We start from the raw sequence: 12392 nt of genomic DNA, 5'->3' as shown, positions 1-12392 counted from the left end.
TACTATTTTTAAAACTAAATGGATCAGAATCCTATTGAGTAGGATTCATGATGGAAGTTTGTGGTTAGAAGATGGCCTAGTCAAAATATCAAAGAGAATTGTTCATAGGGTAATAGGGTATCCAACCCAAGATTGCCCAAAACCCTAAGGAGTGACTCCAAGGAAACCATTCAGAAGAATATAGGAGCCAAATGGAACAAGAGAGGCATGACCATAGATACCATTTAGGATACTCTTGTTGATTTTTCTATTATAGTCATTTTCCACAAGTTTTATATATCTACTAGACTCAACAGTGTTCCACGCATTGTAGTAGATGTTGGCTACAAACTTGTCAAAAAGGATCATACCTATGATCCAACAGGATTGTAATTATAACAAATCAATGAGAACTTAGGAGCTATAAGGAGAATTAAGGGAGACCAATGTAAATTTGGTACAATTTTGATTTGTATATTTTTCTATATAAAAAATGAATTTCCATCTTTTGGAAAAGTTAGCTAGAAAACCGATAGGTCCATTGCAGCCCAGGTGAATGAATATATTGAATAAATGGGGGAAAATTTTGAGACACTTATGACAAGTTATTTTGAAGATTTTAAGAAACCTATGAAACAAAGATTGAGGATGCCTATTTAATTAGTAAAGCATCATGTGAATGATGTTTACTTTCTTGTGGATATTAATTATACTTACATACAAGCAACCATACCAAGAGTTAGATTGCTTAGACCTCTTGGTTATGAAATAAACATTGATGAGGCATTTGCAGCTATAACAACATTGTTAGCAAAGGAAGTAGATAAAATTGCACCACATTTTGGCACTTATGGTGTGGTGAGATCTAAAGTATATATGGATTTGAAGACATCTTCTACATTAAATAAAAAGGAAAAACTAGTAAAGAAGCTCAAGGCCAAATTTGGAGAAGACACATCAAAGGCAGAGGAGGCAGAAGAAGATGAAGAGGTAGATGATGATGAAGAGAAATAAGGGCAAGGGCCACTAGCATTAACCCAAGGCATGGGTGAGGATGCTGAGGAAGAAGGTGTCAAGAAAGAAGCACTCAAAGAATAGCCCAAGAAGAGAAAATCATAGAAACAACTAGCAACATAGCCTCAAGAGAAAATAAGGCTAAGCCAAGCCCAACAAAACCTACCAGAAGGGATGATACAAGGGCTACAACAAAGGTAGCCAAAAAATAGGAGAAGAAAAAAGAAACACAACAAGGAGGGCCAACAAAGAAAAAGAGAAGAAAATATGTAGCACCCCCAGAGTCAGATGAGGAGATGATAGAATCTGATAATAAAAAATTTAGAGTGGTAAGTCTCACCACTAAATCTAACTTAGAAAATGTTTGTGACAATATTAGGGATAATGAAGTTTTGACTCGATTGAAAACTATTAATTTTAATAATCTAAATAGAGAGGAGTAGAACATAGTGGAAGAATTAATCTACACTATGATGGCCAAGTTCAAGAATACTTCACTTAAACTAGATAGTATCATTCCCAAGGAGTTATATACAATTGTAGAAAATAAATTGTATTATTGCCTAAAAATTGAGAAAGAAATAAGAGAGTCAACTGTGGCTCATGTGATGTCTGACCTCACTAAAGGTCTAATAAGCAAGGCATGAAGAAACATGGGAGCAAGTTTACACCCAAATATAGATCCTTCAACATACTACAAAATAAACTTGAAGGTTTTGTAAAGAAGTCCACACAAATGTGGAAATTGATTTATGGGCTAACTATAGTAAAAGAAGGACAAGAAGATCCCTTTGAGGGAAGAAATAATGATGAGGAAGAAGAGGAAAATGAAGAGGAAGAAGGAGAGAAAGAAAAGGAAGAAGTCACAGTGGAGAAGGAATCACAGAAAGGTGATGAGGTAACAACTGAGAAGCAACAACAGGAACAAAGTGTCCAAGGCACAAAATTGCCACCACCTAGTCCTCCACATGCAACACCTACATTTGTAGAAATAATAATTGTGAAGGATGTTCTTGACACCTCTAGTCAGAACATTAATCCATTAACTGTAGAGGATCTCAAAAAATCCTTCACCAAACTACTCTGCAAGCACAATTATGCACCAACCCAATTCTGGTGAGTGTAGCAAAACTTCAAAAAGCAATAGCTAAGATAGCCAAGGAGAAGGTGAATACACAAGAACCACCTTCAAAAGCTCTAATAGCTACAAGTGGACAACCACAAGAGCAAGTAGCACAAGATGCATCTACTAATGTTGATTCCACAGTTATAAAAACTTCAACTGTCAAGGAGCAAGCTAAGGAGAAGATAGGACAAAAGGATACCTCTGATCCTATAGCATAGAGTCAAGGTGCATCTGCTCTAATCACTATAATTGATTAATTCAAAATTGAAGAGGACAAAGAAGAGGAGAAGACCCCTAAGGAGAAGGACCAGGAGGCAATACAAACATTAGACAATTTTCCTACTATAGGGACTCGCACTAAGTAGCTGAGCACTGATGTAGTACCATTACAAATATCAGCACCAGGCTCAAGCTCTACCAAGGTAGCATGGGGTACTTCACTATGGAGACCCTGCACTTGATGAAGAGATAGTCATACCTAGATATGACTATAAAACCATGAACATAGCACAGGTCAATGAAGTGCAAGAGGCGCTGGAGAAGAAGAGGAAGGAAGAAATACTTAGGAATGAGTATAGGTAGAGGAAAGCATTAATAGAAATCAAAGACATCTTTCTTGATGCTTTCAACTTGCTAGTACCTGATGTGATAAAGCCCATCATGGAGCAACTATCCAACATAGTGGACCAAGTACTAAATGAAGACCTAGATACTAATGTTAAATTACTTGAATGGTTTGAGAAGAAATTTCAAATGAAGGTAAATGAGAAAATATCTGGTGAGATAGCACTATCACAGGTGGAACTGGCTAAAAAGGTAGAGAAAGTGAAAGAAGTACTTGAGAATATATTCTCATTGTACTCCAAATTGTGTGATTCTTTATACTTTGCACAAGAAACAAGCTAGAGGATATTGAGCTTGGAGAGGAACCACAAGGTATCAAGCACACAACTACCAAAGGATCTAGCTCAAAGTGAGAAGCATTTTGGCACAATGCTTCACACTCAAAATGAATTAGTTGTACTCACAATAGATGAGGCTAATACTAAGGCCAAATTAATATAGATCAAATCTGCAATCACCCCACACATAGAAATTTTCCATAAAGAGATGGCCTATGCAAAAAATGTTTTGAAGAAAGATCCAAATTTATCTACATTGGAAGGTCTTGTGGAACTTTCAATAGAGATAGCCATCCAACATAAAGCACTAGAAATTGCATTAGACAATTGGGATGCTGCTCTAAAGATCATAATGGAGGTAAATAAAATGTTTTTGGCTAAGTATTCAATTCATTCTTAGGACCCTTTGACATAAGTGTCAAAAAGGGGGAGATAATAAGAAATGGGGGAGATATAATAAATTGGGGAGATAATAAATGATACCCAAAGGAAGAGATACCCGAAGGGGGAGTTAATAAAATTTTGAATTTTGAGGAGTGGTAAGGAAATAAATCCAAAAGGATACAAAAACTACAAGGGGTGTAAATACTTAAAGGAAGAGTAGCACTTCATAATCAAGTTGTTGAGAATAGAGTATCAGCAATACAAGTAGTTAGTTATCAGATCAAGAAGGTTCAAATCAGATTGAGCAAAACAAGGATCTAGAATCATCAATTCAAGATTGTAAGTCATCAAGTCAATACATTCTAATACCTTCTAGCCATTGTATTAGGAATGAAAATTCTATGGAGATAGATTGGTTTAACAGCCATGTTGTAAACCTTTAACAAGGTGATAAATCCTTCAGTAGTGTAACATTCCAAGTGAATTTTTGTAAATCCTTTAACTAGGTCACTTTTAACAAGGTGTAAAACCTTTAACAAGGCTAGCCTTTCACAGGGCAGGCCATTGGAAGTGGTCAAACTTTGTAACCTTAACTAGTTACATATTGATGTAGTGATAATTTGTGGGTGTCATCCCCACCCCAATTTTACTTTCTCATTTTGGAGGGTTTCTAGGTGACCAAAATATTGTGTTATCTATTTTCATGCATGTCTTTACTTTCATGTTTATTAGATATGGTAGATGCATGCAAATGATCTCAATTAAAATTTTTAGAGGTTAAATATAGCTACTTCTAATTCATCCCCTCAGAAGTAAATTTTCCCAATTGTAAATTATAACAACTTATTACTCATCTTTTGTACCATAGAGAAGCTATCCTCTAACTTCTTTTCTTGATATTGCAGTTTCTTGTCCATATTTTGCATTAGGTCCTACATCATGTTCTTCAACTCTCCTAACTCATTAATGGATGTAGAGGCTACTAGGGCTATGGAAGGAGGTTGACTTGTAGATGTTGATGAGTAAGCATGTCCAGAAAGAAAGGCATTGGAGGCCTTGAAGATAACTTCCCTCCTCAAATAAAGGAATTTTTTGCTTTTATGAAAATTTCATTTGCAGCTGGTAAGGTATCCCCTCCCATAGTTTGTAAAGTAGTAGCAATATCAATATTGAAATCTCTTAGGTATTGCAAGAAAGCATTACCAAGGGAAGGTTTTATTGCAACAGTTATTCTGTCCTGTATCTTTTGGAATCTATAATTGAAATCTGTCATATATTCATGTGGTGCTCTCTTGATGGTAGTTACACAAGTACAAAAAAGGGGGAGATAATAAGAAATGGGGGAGATATAATAAATTGGGGAGATAATAAATGATATCAAAAGGAAGAGATACCCAAAGCAGGAGTTAATAAAATTTTGAATTTTGAGGAGTGATAAGGAAATAAATCCAAAAGGATATAAAAATTTCAAGGAAGATATGTGAAAGGTGGAGTTGAAATAGAGGAAACAAAAATAGAGTAGACAAGGGTAGAATGAAAAGGCAAAGATAAAGAGTATTAGAAAAAATAGCATGAGACAGATCTAGCATAAGAAATTTTGGATACAGAATTGACACATCAGCTCAAGGGGAGTTACACGTTTTTAAGGTATATAGTCTTCTACAAAATTTTGAACACATTTTTGAATTTTTGTACATATGTTGAACAAGATGCACATTATACTCATAGAGATCAGATTCACAATGCTTAGTTAAGTTTTTTTGACACTCATCTCAAAGAGGGAGATTGTTGGTCTCAGATTTGTTTTGACAATTAAGTGTCAACACACTTAAACCAATTTCTAAGAAGATGCCAAGTATGATATAGATGCCAAGCTACAATATGTGCCAAGCCAAAAATTCAATAGGTACCAAGTGAACTTCAAGTGCCAAGCAAGTTTCAAGCGCCAAATCACTATAGATGTCGAGTCACTATAGGTGTCAAGAAAAGTATAGATTCTGACTAAGATAGAGTTACTATAGGAGCTAAGCAAGATAGAAATCCTATATGTTTCAAGCATCAACAATCAAAAAGTGTCAAGTAAAACATAATCAACATATGAGTTTGTGCCTTCACAAATTCAGATGTAAACCATTTTTGAAGCCAACTCAAGATGAATCTCAAAGGATCTTAAAGATAAGATAGAATATTTTACATTTTCTATGTAATTAGCATGCGGCCAATCAAAAAAATGGAGAAAGCATGAAACCAATAGGAAAAGTGTAGAGATTTGAGTGAAAAAAGATGGATGAATATCGATCATGGATTCATACCTAACCCTAAGTCTTCAAAGCCTTTCAAAGGAGGTTGAAACCCCATAATTCATGTGTGGAAGAGATTTGTATGGGAGAATGCTAGCAAATTTTATAGGGGTGTAAAGACCTAGAGGAAGAACAACACTAAAAAATCAAGTTGTTCAGAATAGAGTATCAGTAATATGAGCAGTAAGTTATCAAATTAGGAAGCATTAGATTAGATTGAGAAAACCAGAATCCGAAATCAGCAATTCAAGATTGTAAGTCATAAAGTCAATACATTCTAATACCTTCTAGCCATTGTATTAGGAATGAAAATCCTATGGAGATAGGTTGGTTTAACAGCCATGTTGTAAACCTTTAACAAGGTGATAAATCCTTTAGTAGGGTAACATTCCAAGTGAATGTTTGTGTATCCTTTAACCAGGTCACTTTTAACAAGGTGTAAAGCCTTTAACAAGGCAAACCTTTCATAGGGCAAACCATTGGAAGTAGTCAAACTTTGTAACCTTAACTAGTTACATATTGCTGCAGTGATAATTTGTGGGTGTCATCCCCACCCTAGTTTTACCTTCTCATTTTGTAGGGTTTCTAGGTGACCAAAGTCTTGTGTTATCTATTTTCATGCATGTGTTTACTTTCACGTTTATTAGATATGGTAGATGCATGTAAATGATCTTAGTTAAAAGTTTTAGAGGTTAAATACAACTACTTCTGGTTCACCCCTCCCCCCCTCCCCTCAGAAGTAAATTTTCCCAATTGTAAATTCTAACAACTTATTACTCATCTTTTGTACCATAGAGAAGCTATCCTCTAACTTCTTTTCTTGATATTGTAGTTTCTTGTCCATAGTTTGCATTAGGTCTTGCATCATGTTCTTCAACTCTCCTAACTCATTGGAGGATGTAGAGACTACTAGGGCTATGGAAAGAGGTTGACTTGTAGATGTTGATGAGTAAGCATGCCAAGAAAGAAAGGCATTGGAGGCATTGGAGATAACTTCTCTCCTTAAATCAAGGAATTTTTTGCTTTTATGGAAATTTCATATGCATTTTGTAAGGTATCCCCTCCCATGGTTTGTAAAGTAGTAGCAATATGAATATTGAAATCTATTACGTAATGCAAGAAAACATTACCAAGGGAACGTTTTACTGCAACAGGTATTCTATCCCATGTCTTTTGGAATCTATAATTGAAATCTGTCATATATTCATGTGGTGCTCACTTGATGGTAGTTATCTACTCTAAAAGTGATAGGTGATCACTTTTATCTTCAAAATGTTTGCATAATCTTTATCCTAACTCATCCCAGTTAGTGATAGAATTATGTGGTAATCCCCTATACCATTGTAAATTTTTTCCCTTTAATGATGAGGCTAAAAGTTTAATACAAACATCATCCTTTGTAATACCATGTATATTGCAGATGTTTGAAATTTCTTAAATGTTCTCTATAGGAGAAATAGAAGTTTCACCAGTAAAATCAAGTAGGATCCTAAGAGCAAATACTAGGATATCATATCTTTGGGTTAAGACGAGAAAATTGCCACCATTAAAGGTAGCAAACACTTGATTTTTAGAGAAGACCATATGGAATAATGATCTATTGAGATGAAAAGATGGTACCCTAGGTTGTGATCTATTAGGAGTAGAAAAAGATCTAACTGGTGTATGTGCTACTTTTGAACTCCTAACTAGTGAGAGAGAGATTCTACTTCTTTTTCTTCTAGGATTTGAAAATAAATATTTGGTATGCTTAAAATTACCTCTAGAAGATTCTCTTGTTTTAGCATTGGACATGAGTTACAATGATTCTAGTCTTGAGACCAAGATGTAGAAATGGAGTCACCAAGTGCTTAAATGTGAGCCTCTTGAAGGCTTGAGATGCTAAAAGCAACATTATTTTCTCAGCCTAAGTTGAAGTCCTTTCTTGACACCAAAAAAATAGTAGAATTCTTAGTAATCTTGAATGGAGTCCCACTAGTCATGCCAAAAACTATTGTCACAATATTTTTCCTGAAGTTTGACCTAAAGGCAACCTTGTGAAACATAGAAACAATCTTCAAGTTGTAGGACTTGAATAATGAGATTGAGTCTCTAGAGAAGGCTAGCTTCCTCACTATTAGGATGCACCTAACTACTTCTTGAGATGAAAAGAGAGAAGGAAATGCATGAAAATCAAACTACCTAATCTAGTCTAGAGGGGTGGTACACCAAATAGTATATTCAATTTTATCTCTTCCTAAAAATGCATAATTCATCAATATAATCCCAAAATACATAGATTCAATCATTTCTTTAACTCAACAACCATATATAGATCAAAAACCAATAGAATTCTATAAGGAAGGAACTTCACTCTATATCATTCAAAGGGTAGATAGATACAATCATACAAGTTGAGGAATGGAGATAATACATTAACAGAAGGAATATGATATTGTACAATGTATTAATGGAAGAAAGAGATACAACATAGAATTATATTCACTCTGAGGCAAAGGAAATTATAGTAGAAAATTATGCCATACAACTAATATAGAATCAAAGAAAAGACCAACCCTTGAAAGAGCTAAAAAACTTTCTTATATAGCTTAAGCATAATTGAGAAAACTTCCCTTGAAAGCCAAAACTCAACTACTACCTCTAAGTTGTAGAGAACAATCACTACTAATCCTAGAAAGATTTGATTAGACACATGTTCATGTGTAGAAAATCTAATCTTTGTGTGCAAATTTGGCCCTAAAGAAATAGGAATGATAGCCATAACTACTCTGACTAGGTAGATAGATAACCAACGGGGAGGAAAGATAAAAACTACATCATCAGGGATTGAAAACACTCATAAAAGTGGTTGTAGGTGATCAAAAGGACATGTTGGATATTAAAGGAGTTGCTTGAGATAATATTCTCAACACACGAGGTCAGTTATGTGATCAAGTCAACTAAATTCAATAGTCAACTTCACCACGTGCCCCTATATCCTTTAAGCATTATGCCACCTCACATAGCCTTCTTTCTATTATGTTGACATGCACCTACTCCTATTCATGGCTTTGCAACTTATTTTCTTCATTAACTATTTGTCCATGTGAAAAGGTGACAACTTCATTTCATGCCTTATCGTTGTTTCGTAGCTATCTATCACCTTATTTCACTAACCATTGTGACCAAGTGAACCTCATAAAATTAACTACTTTGCACCTTCATAACGGTTAGGACCTTAACATTTCCATCACTTGGATGCTAAAAAGACCTTAGATATTAATTTTGTTGCTCTATTGGAACCACCTAGCATGAAGCTTGCTTTAACTATGGTACACTATGCTTTCTGCCCTCCATGACTACCATCATTATTTTGTAGCTTCACAACTTAAGAACTTAATCATAGATGAAACCTTGTGAAGCTTCGTTGGCTACATTAACCTTAACACTTATTTTTTTGAAGTGTTGCAACTATGAAATTTAGCCACAACATTAACCCTACGAAGATACAAATAAAGCATTTCACAACTTTGCATCCTTGATCCCAAGTTAGCCTCAACCATATGAGAAGATATGAAAGCTATTAATCCTGATTGTTTCTACCTTCATTGCAACTTTGTAACTAAAAATCACTTAAGCATAATACTTCCTATGATGAAGTGATCAATGGTTTTTGCCTCTTCATGACCCAAAACTAAAAGTTAGCCCAAACAGCTATGAAACTATGCTAATGGCTTCAACTAACTTGCTCCAATTGAGAATTTTCTTAGCTTCAACTAACTTTCTTGGCACCCACTAATGATCTTAGTTTAAGCTTTGTAGTCAACCTTGTTACAACTTCTTCCTCCAATGTTTCTAAGTGTGACCAACCTCTATATCTTTGAGTATGTTATCAATACATCATTTAACCATTGTGTTAATTGATCCTTACACTTCATCACAATATCATAACTCAATCTCTCCCTTAGGTACTCTTGTTACATCTTGTTGATCAAATCCTCTTCATCAATCAACTAAGTGATAGTACTTGGATCTTATAAGAAAATTTCATTCTTACAAATAGCAGGTTTGACATCAATGACAAAACAATGATTGAAAACATTCTTTTAACAATAATCTTCTTTCTTTGCAACAATCTCCCTCTTTGATACTCAACAAGGAACTTTTCTATCAGATTTCCAACAACCTCCCTCTTTGGCATTGATGCCAAATCAAAATAATCAACCATCAAACTAAACTATTTAACCAAATGCTAACTAAGTTAGAATAGTAAGTCAAATGCCAAAAAGTAATTGTATTACCATTAGTTTTCACATCTTCTTCTACTATCTTGATTGCTTCATTTTTGCTTCTCCCTCTTAGCTATTTTATCCTTGTTCTTTTTCTTTCTCCCTCTATATTTCTCATCTTCTGCTATTCTGATGAACTTCTAATTACTTCAGTCAACTTCTCCCTCTATCTTCTTTGATCAGTATTACCATAACTTCTTCTGTTGATCATTTTCTCACAATTTCTCCCTCTTTGATAACAATGACAAAGACATATTAGCATCTTAGTATGCAAATGTAGCTTTTGCAAGTTCATTCTATTTCTCCCTCTATCACCTTTCTTGTGACTGATTTGGAACTTCAGCACATCTATTACTTTAGGCATGAATCTTAAAGTAAACATCCTCTACATCAATGTATAAAATCTTTTACAATCAGCTCATTTGATGTAGGGCATTCTTTCTTTTTCCTCGAGTAGCCTTAGCTAGGGGTATCACCCCTAACTTACCTCTAAGATACTCAAAAGCATCTTTAGGTAGTGTTTTTGTAAAGATGTCAGCAATTTGTTCCTTTGAGCTAACATATTCCATCTTCACTTGTTTGTCTTCCACCAACTCTCTTCCATAGTGATACTCGATTGCAATGTGTTTGGTTTTAGCATGCATTACATGGTTCTTTGATATGTTGATACCACTTGTATTATCACAATAAAGTATCATAGGCTCAGTTAGCTCTTCCTTCATACCTCACAACAAATGTTTGATGCATACAATATTGGTGCAATTTATAGTAGCTACAACATATTCAATTTCAACTCTGGACTATGAGGTGTAGCTTTACTTTTTTTTGGTCCATGTAATCAACCTTTTTCCTAAGAAAAGTTCTCCTCCACTGGTGCTTTTTCTATCATCAATGTTAGCTCCCCAATCTGCATCAGTATAGGCTCTTAGTTCAAATTTTTCACTTCTCTTGTAGTACAAACCAAAGTCATCAGTTCCTTTTAGGTACCTTAGTATTCTCTTTACTGTCATTAAGTGATTTTCTCTTGGATTTATAAAAACTTTTGCCACTTCTCTAATAGCTAATGCAATGTCTAGTCTACTATGTACACCATATTTTAGCTTTCCAATCATTGATCTATACAATGTCTGATTGACTTAAGTTGATTCATCATTCTTAGATAGCTTATGTCTAGTTGCCATTGGTGTGCTAACCAGTTTTGAGTCTTCTAACCCAAATGTTTTGAGTATCTCTTTGATGTATTTGGATTGGGTCACAAATATTCCATGCTTCAATTGATGTACTTGTAATCCAACAAAGAATTTTATTTCTTCAAATATTGACATCTCAAATTTATGCTTCATTTGATCAGCAAAATCTTTGCAGAGAACATCTTTTTCTCCAAATATTATATCATCAACAAATATTTTTGATATCAAAATGTCTTTAGATTTTTTAGATTTGATGTACAAGTTGTTGTTGTCATCTATTCTCTCAAATCCTATATTCACAAGATATTTGTGCAATGTCTCATACCATGCTCTAAGTGCTTGCTTTAATCCATAAAGTACTTTGTGCAATTTACAAACCATGTCCTTGTTCTTGTCATCTACAAATCACTTTGGTTGTCCTATGTAGACTTCCTCTTCTAGTATACCATTCAGAAAAGCTGACTTAACATCCATTTGGTACACTTTAGAACCTTTGTATGTTGCATATGCAAGTAATGTTCTTTATGCTTCCATTCTTGCAATAGAGGCAAATGTTTCCCCATAATCTAGTCCTTCTTCTTGTGCATAGCTTTTGCAAACTAATCTAGCTTTCTTTCTTATTATCTCACCATTCTCATCAAGTTTGTTTCTAAACACCCATTTGGTAAAAATCACATTCTTATCAACTGGTCTAGCAACTAGAGTCTATTTTTTGTTCTTCTCAATCTCATCTATCTCTTCTTCCATAACTTTATACTAGTCATCATCTTGGGTGCATCTTTGACTATTTTAAGTTCAACCTTGCTCAACAAACATGATTCATTCCTCAGTCTATTCCTTGTCATTGGTCTAGCATCCTTGTCACCAATGATTTGTTTTGCAAGGTGATGTCTTCTCACATACTTGGTTAATCTTGCTTGTATCCTTCTTTCCATGTTTGATCCTTTAGCTTCAGAGTCATTTTGTTCTTCTTCATCTGGCACTTCATCATTTCTCTCATGTATACTATTTTCAGAATTAGAATGTTCATTTTCTACATTCTATAGCTCGACTTCTGAATGTAGCTTGGCATTCACTAGCTATGACTTGACATATACTAAAATTTCTTGCTGATTCCCAACTTGATTTTTAGCATTGTCTTCAACAGTCATTCTTTCATAGAAATATACAAGGGATCTACAATCCTCTAATTACTTGGACTCATCAACCTAAACTTCTACATGCTCATC

This window comes from Cupressus sempervirens, chromosome 7 (genome assembly GCF_028749045.1).
Source record: "Cupressus sempervirens isolate cs-2001-9-10 chromosome 7, ASM2874904v1, whole genome shotgun sequence".
In the NCBI taxonomy this organism is placed as follows: domain Eukaryota; kingdom Viridiplantae; phylum Streptophyta; class Pinopsida; order Cupressales; family Cupressaceae; genus Cupressus; species Cupressus sempervirens.
The sequence above is the reverse complement of the archived record's forward strand: the minus strand, read 5'-3'. Positions refer to the sequence as shown.